Source organism: Patagioenas fasciata, chromosome Z (genome assembly GCF_037038585.1).
Source record: "Patagioenas fasciata isolate bPatFas1 chromosome Z, bPatFas1.hap1, whole genome shotgun sequence".
Taxonomy (NCBI): Eukaryota; Metazoa; Chordata; class Aves; order Columbiformes; family Columbidae; genus Patagioenas; species Patagioenas fasciata.
Window position 1 is genome coordinate 85,497,423 of NC_092560.1, and position 7,097 is coordinate 85,504,519.

The 7,097-nt window shown below is 43.1% G+C and overlaps 1 protein-coding gene across 4 annotated transcripts in view; it reads right to left on the reverse strand.

Moving 5' to 3' along the window:
* The window catches only part of LOC136115294 (alpha-protein kinase 2-like), a 36,231-nt gene extending 29,148 nt beyond the window's left edge, over positions 1–7,083 (reverse strand). Inside the window, exons 1-3 of one of the 4 annotated variants that reach the window (XM_071801931.1) lie at positions 7,017–7,083; positions 5,845–5,879; positions 4,722–4,775 (exon numbers count right to left, since the gene is read on the reverse strand). The gene's annotated coding sequence lies outside the window, so the exon portion shown is untranslated. Of the gene's footprint in view, positions 1–4,721; positions 4,987–5,844; positions 5,880–6,626; positions 6,721–7,016 lie in introns of those variants that run through there. The other 3 variants (XM_065861310.2, XM_071801932.1, XM_071801930.1) reach the window with 3 other exon arrangements.
* Positions 7,084–7,097: the final 14 nt, after the last annotated feature.

The following is a 7,097-nucleotide window of genomic DNA, read 5'->3' on the forward strand; positions in this document are numbered from 1 at the left end:
AGATTTCTCGATAAGAAAATCAGATTAGATTGCTGTGCATTTTGTCAGATCCAACAACGGAAATCCAAGCAAAATAATTTTCCACATGGAAAACGGCAATAAATGCCGGTTTTCCACCCAGGACAATGACATTATTTTGTTTAAATCTGGGGAGAAAATAGAAGATATTATATAAAAAACATAATTTCAATTATTGAATTTAGACAGAAATTGGAAAGAGAACTATTAGCATAATATCCTCCCAGCTCCTCAAGAGACATGCATAATGAAATGCACAGAGGAAAGATGAATGTGAGATCATGATAATTTACCATCAGCTATTGACTAGTAACCTGAAATAAGTTCGAATACTAATAAACTGGGGTTTGAACATTTGGTGAAGAGAAGACAAGAGAACACTTCAGTGCATAATGGTGTTCCAGCTGCTTGTCTCAAGTCTTGCTCTGGAAATCAATGATGCTACCTGCTAAAAGTCTACGAAACCTCCCTTTTTAAGCAATTTTACATTCACAGAAGTTATTTCTATAGAAAGCTTATGCATTTTACAAGTCCAGGAGGGAATTTGTGTCTTTCTGCGGGGTTCACTTGCTCTGCAGTCAGTGGAAAAATTCCCTTCACTATGTCTCTGCAGTTTTTTTCTTTTCTTTGCTATCTATTCATCATGTAATCTCTGTTCTCTGTACAATTGTCCTCAGCCCACAGCCTTGTTCAGCAGGATTTATTCCTATCTTTCAGATGCACTTGCTTCTCGCCCCCTTTCACAGGACCTGTTAGCCTACACTCATGTGCTGTCTCTCTCCTTATCATCCCCAGACCAGCCTTTTGGGTCAGGGGCCGCTCTGTATTCACATCCCGCCTGGCACAATGGGCACCTGATCTATGTCTACACCTCCTATAATACTGCAGTATGGTTCAGCTATCTAAACACGCTTTGACAACCACAGCATTGTCTAGGTAGGTTAAAAGCTCTGCATCAGTGCATAAATACCCCTGGACGGCCATACATGCTCTGCAAACACCCTGCTTTACACCCACACCAGCGCAAAGGAGTGGGAAAGAAGAACCTGCGTTTGCCCACACAGAGGGTTATCTTAACTAAACACGTGGGAGGAATTAAACTGATAATCCTCTCATGTTTCATATCAAGAAATATCCTTTCATCAAGTAATATTTTGGTCTCTTTATACCAAGTTGACACTGGGTCTGCAATACCTAAAAGCACAAGAAAATTTGATAGGTACCTAAATAACGTGTGTTTGTAATAGCCCTACATCTCACAGACCATGTCTTCAATAACCTATGTGCCATTGTCCACACTTGTGGGGGCACACCAAATCTGCTTCACTGGTCCAGGATTAACTTTCATTGAACTTCTACACACAAACCTAAATAGAGAAAGCACAACCTTTCTCCTATGTATACATGAGGAGGATGTGGATGCATGTACAATACAGTCTGCTCACCTATTCTTCCAGCACTTCTCCATCAGGCTGATCTTGTTGAGAAGAGAGATACTCGTCTGAGACAACAAACTCCCCAAATGCCAGCAGTCTCCTACTATCACCTCCACCCCATAAACCAAACTTTGGGATCCAGATTCGCCTTTTTGAAAAACAATTATTATCTCCTAGACTATCCTACTAAACTTTATATTTACCAATAGCTCCTTCTCCATGTGCCTGGGCATACTACATACATTTTCATACAGCCCTTTAGAGATGTTTTATTAGCAGGGGGCTTAATCACAAAGGAAAACGGTGGATATAATTATAATTAGACTTAAATTAAGATAAACATGAAAAATTTCCAAACCAAAACACTAAAAACCACAAAACCTTTCCTTATGATGAACAGAAATGGCCATATACCATGCAGATCCAATAGCTAACTGGTATGGACAGAAGGATGTTTTAAATATTATGTTGATTAAAGGGAGAGAAAGTAGCAAAAGCAGAACGGAAACAACAAAAAGGCAGAATGGAATCTCCACTAATCAGATGATCTCAAGAAGACTCTAAATAGGCAGTGCCTAAAAGGTGGAACTAGGCAGAACCTCCCCCCGCCTGGGTCTGTACCCGTGTCCCTGCCTCACACTGCATGGGCTCAGAACGAGTGTTGCACACACGCTCTTCTCTTCCCCTCTCTGGCACAGACAGCAAACACGTGGTGTCACCGAGTCTGCCGCAGCCTGGCCACTCTGCTCTGCACGACCAAGCACTGAGGAATGCAAAGGAGCTTCAGTCTAGACATAAACAGGAAAGTTTGGGATGACGTGCTGGCCCCAGAGGCTTGTACATGTGATTATTGATTTCTAGAGTGCTCAAGGAACAGGACTTCATATGCATTTTTCTCAGTAAATATGGCTGTACTGCTAAAGATTAGGCATGAAAAGCAACATACCAGACAGAAAGTCATAGCGATTCCTAGTGTATGCATATGAGAACTGAAAGAATAACATTTACTGCAATAGCTGGCATAGCAAATAACTTGCAGTAGCAGATGTATCTTAAGATGAAACATTACTGCTAACAGAGCTTGTGTTTTTATGACTCTGACTCCTGGTTTGCAGAGATGCAAAGACATCGCAGACATAATTGCTCACATAACCTTACAGATCCTTTCCAGAACATCCAACTACAGACCACATGTGTAATACACACCCTGCCATCCAGTCGGTCGTGAAATCTTATTGACCTGTGTAAATGCAGCTATGTTCCAAGGCTGACGTTAATTTCCTTTCCGTTCTCCCTGGAAATACTTCTCAAATATGTCTTAACTTTCTTGCAAAGAGTTTGCATACCGTTTGTATAGCTGCAATGTCCCTCTAAGAAATCAACAGCCATAACTGCACCCACTCTCCGTGCCCAGACTGCCAACTGCTTTGCCTTTGGGAAAATACACATTTTTTCACCTCAATACAGATTGATTTTTTTTGGTAGCAAATTCCTTAAGTTTAGCATTTTCTTCTTCCAAAACAAACCAAAACATGTTATGCAATAAACACAGAAATTACACACCAATTCAGATTTCCTGGATGAGGTATTATATTTCCTGTATGGCAATACATACAATATATATATATTTACAACTGGAAACAAACAGAGTTTCTTTTGCAAAAAGGTTGCCACGCATGTTTCACCATATTTAAATGCTTATTTTCATGTTCTCTTTTTAAACTTTTCCTTTAACAGAAAACTTTTATCAAAAGTTTTCCTTTAAAAGTTTCATCAACACTGTCATGTTTCTGTGCATCTTTTTTTTCCACGCATCCACCAGTACTGATGGAACCAAATTCCACATGAAACTTCTGATCTGCTTTCCTCCACTCCTAATCTATACAAGCATTCCAAAGTGATTGTGCCAGACAGCCATAAGAACAACTTCCAAAAGTGTTATGATCATGCCTACATTCTTAAACGTTGTTACCTTGTAAAAGTTTACATCTCCAAGACAACAGAAACTAGAATTCTATAATTCAATTATAACTTTGTGAACTCTACTCACAACAGCTATAGTAAGTATTTATATAGCAGTTCTCTTACTACAGTCTCACATTCGACAGGGTAAGAGTACTGAGAAGCCACGCGCACAAGGATTCACAATTACTGCATTTTCTACTTGTTTCTGTACCTCACAATAGTTCTGCCTGGAATCCCTAATGCTGGAACACAAACAATAACTGTATTATTCTTCTATTCATACAAATCCTTCATGATACTGCAATCAAATCAAACACTTAGAACAGCATACTTGTCAAGGAGTATGTAATGTCAGAAATCAAACCAGGAAAATACTATATTATCTAAACTAATTATCACATACCTATTGTATTAACAAGGTTTGGATTAAAAAGAAAAAGTGAAGTTCAAAAAGCAGATATCTGGAAAACATGTCTTTGCCAAATATACTGCGATATATCGTGTTTCTTCAACTTCAACACCCGAGGTTGTTTGACAACTTTTACATTAGTGTACTACTCACTGTAAGCAGCACCACAGCATAAAGAAAACACCATAGCTATAACTTGTTGGCTAAATGTAAAAGGAATAAATGACCGGCTCTGCATATCTCTAACAAAGACCTTAATGTAGGGTAATTAAAATAACCAATCACAGCACAACTCTTAACACCGATCTGTCTTAATCTATTTTTAACATTTCTCAAGCATCTGACACTGTCAGCATGAGCAATTCATGCAGCCTAATAATCACCTACCTGCTACCAAGTGACCAGATCTTTCTCAGGAATGAAGGAAATTTTTACCTACTGACTATTAGGCCACACAATATACATCTAGAAAGAATAAAATGCATATTTCAGGATACCTAGTATCACTTACACGTTCTTTAGAGAACGAAGCTTGCTTTCATACAATTTTTGCAATTTTGTTTGTCTTGCTAAAACTCAGTGGAAATAGTACCAGAGTGTAATTTCAGAGACATTTAGCAGAATTCTAAATGCAATATGTTTACAAAAATAATCTATCAAAACAAGCAAAAATTACTATACTTTAGCAGAAGCAAATAACAAATCATATTTCCTGTCCAACAACAGTATAAATCCCTATATTCATGTAGTGCCTTAAGAATGAAGTAACTTGCTCTTCTTCGTTTATTCATCTTATATGACATGCGTTCTATCTGCACATATGAGAAAAAAGTAGACAAGCAATTTTTAAAGTATAAACATTTTGACCTCCCAAATCATAAATGTGCACTTACCCATGAGTGGTCTTTTTTGAAGTTCTAGAAGCGGGTCAGGTCTCCGGTGTGACTCTGTGTAACAAGACAAAAGCCATTTAATTTATGCATGTTGTTTCAGAGCTGAGTAGCTAGCTGAAAGCTTCAGCGTTGTTTTGCTAGTGTGACCTTAGCATAGCGAGACTGATCACAGAACGGTTTGACTTTTAAGAGAGACTATTTCATTACACGCAGCAGATGGCTCTTCCTGGGAAAACCTCAGGCAGAGCAAGCGAGTTGGCAGTGATGAGAGGGCACATCCTACTTCCATAGAAGTCCACGGGCACTTCCTCATGGCCTGGACAGAGGAAGTGTTGGCATTAGCTTTTCAGAGTAAAGCACCAGGTTGTTATTTAAAAGACATGCTCAAGTGTGCTTAACTGCTTTGCTAGGCATGTTGGGAGTTTCTTACTTGATAAAGTTAAGCACACAAAAGTGTTGCTGAACATGAGAAAAACTGCAACCCCTAACAAGAAGGCTGAGGAAACCAAAGGCGGATAGTGAACTTTTAATAATCACTACATAAAAATTCTCCTAACAATTCACATTCCTCAAAGGCAAATAAGTGAATCCTGAACTAAGAACATACTCCCACTTCTGCTACCCAGGAAGTTGAGTCTAAGACAGGAAAAACTTGAACGAATTGCACAAACTGCTCTGAGATCAAGGGATCTAGAAAAGGCTGAAAAGAAAATTTTGTATCAGGTTTTTTCCAGATAATTTTGCTGAAAGCACAGCTAAAACTGGTTATGAGATACTACAGTCCTAAGTACTTCTTGCTCCCAGGGTTATCTAAACCCAGATAGGAAACTGGTATGTTCAGCAACAAATATAGCACCTGCAACCCCCCTCACTGAGCAATAGCTGCAGGGATATTTACATTTCATATAATAGCCTAGTAGTCAATATAACTCCCAAAGAAATGAGAGACCAGGATTTAAAACCATACTCAACCTCAGTTAATTTACTGTTTGACATTGTGGGAAGACACCCAACAAGCACAGACCACAGTCTGAAGCGGGTGAAAGGTGCCTGTTAGAGCAGGTAAGCCATGGGCAGCTGTGGGTAACTATGTATCACCAAGAAGTCAAATTCACTGCCTTACCTGTATCTCTTTTGCCGTGCAGATTGGTTTTCCACCTAAACTAGGAGAAATAAACCATTGGTTAATGAGGCAGGGGAAACGACTGAGTGCAATTTCTTCAAGTTAAGTCTAACTAAACGGCTTGTTTTTCAGAGCTGCTGGACCCCAGAGAAGTCAGCGGACGTACTACGCTGTCTGCTCTGCAGGCCGATGTGTATCTCCAAGCAGGTGTAAGCCTGTTCTGACTAGTGCACTGCAACCCATGAGACAAGAGCTCCACCGAAGAGCAATGCTTGTCAGCGTGTCTCAGTGCTGTGCTGCTGCAACTGGATCACCACGAAGGCAAGCTTGCAGTCAGTCACACGGAAAAACACCACAAGCCACATTTGAATGCTTGATCCACAATTAAAAATGTTAGCAAAACTACTTTCTAAGGCACTTTCAGTCCACTTTGAGCAAGTTGAAACTCCAGAGAAATAAGAATTCCCCTCAGATGATGGCCACACTGCTCTCTCCCTTAGCAGTGCTGGACAGCAGGCATGGGGACACCTGTCCTGAGGAAATTCTCCCTCAGCCGCACCTCCTCTCCCTCGCTCAGACACAAAGGGCACCCGGCCCCTCAGGCTGTTTCTCCTCAAAGAGAGACCCTCGCCCCAGTGTTGTACCATCTCTGCCCAGTTCATCTCCCGCCCGCCTCCATTTCCCAGGAGAGCTGCTCCGCATCTGGCCCCTCAGGGCCGGCTGCCTTCGGGCCTCCGACACTCGACTTTCCCGTGTCAAAATGGGTAAAACAAAACCCTCACCGCTTCCCTCACGCCGAGGAAAAACCCTCCCGTTCCGAAGGGCCAGGGGCCGCCCCGGCACAAACACGGCGGGGCTGCCTCAGGGTAGGGCGCGAGGCGCGCGACGGGCAACGGCCGAGGCGCGCGACGGGCAACGGCCGAGGCGCGCGACGGGCAACGGCCGAGGCGCGCGACGGGCAACGGCCGAGGCGCGCGACGGGCAACGGCCGAGGCGCGCGACGGGCAACGGCCGAGGCGCGCGACGGGCAACGGCCGAGGCGCGCGACGGGCAACGGCCGAGGCGCGCGACGGGCAACGGCCGCGCCTCGAGCGCGGCATCGTGCACCGCGCCGTGACACACCGTGCCCAGCCGTCCTGCACCGTGCTGCACCGTGCCCAACCGCGCCGTACCATGCTGCACCGCGCCGCGTGCGCCGTGCCGGCCGTGCTGCTCCGCGCGGCTGCGCTCGGCGCGTGCTTCCGGGCGGCAGC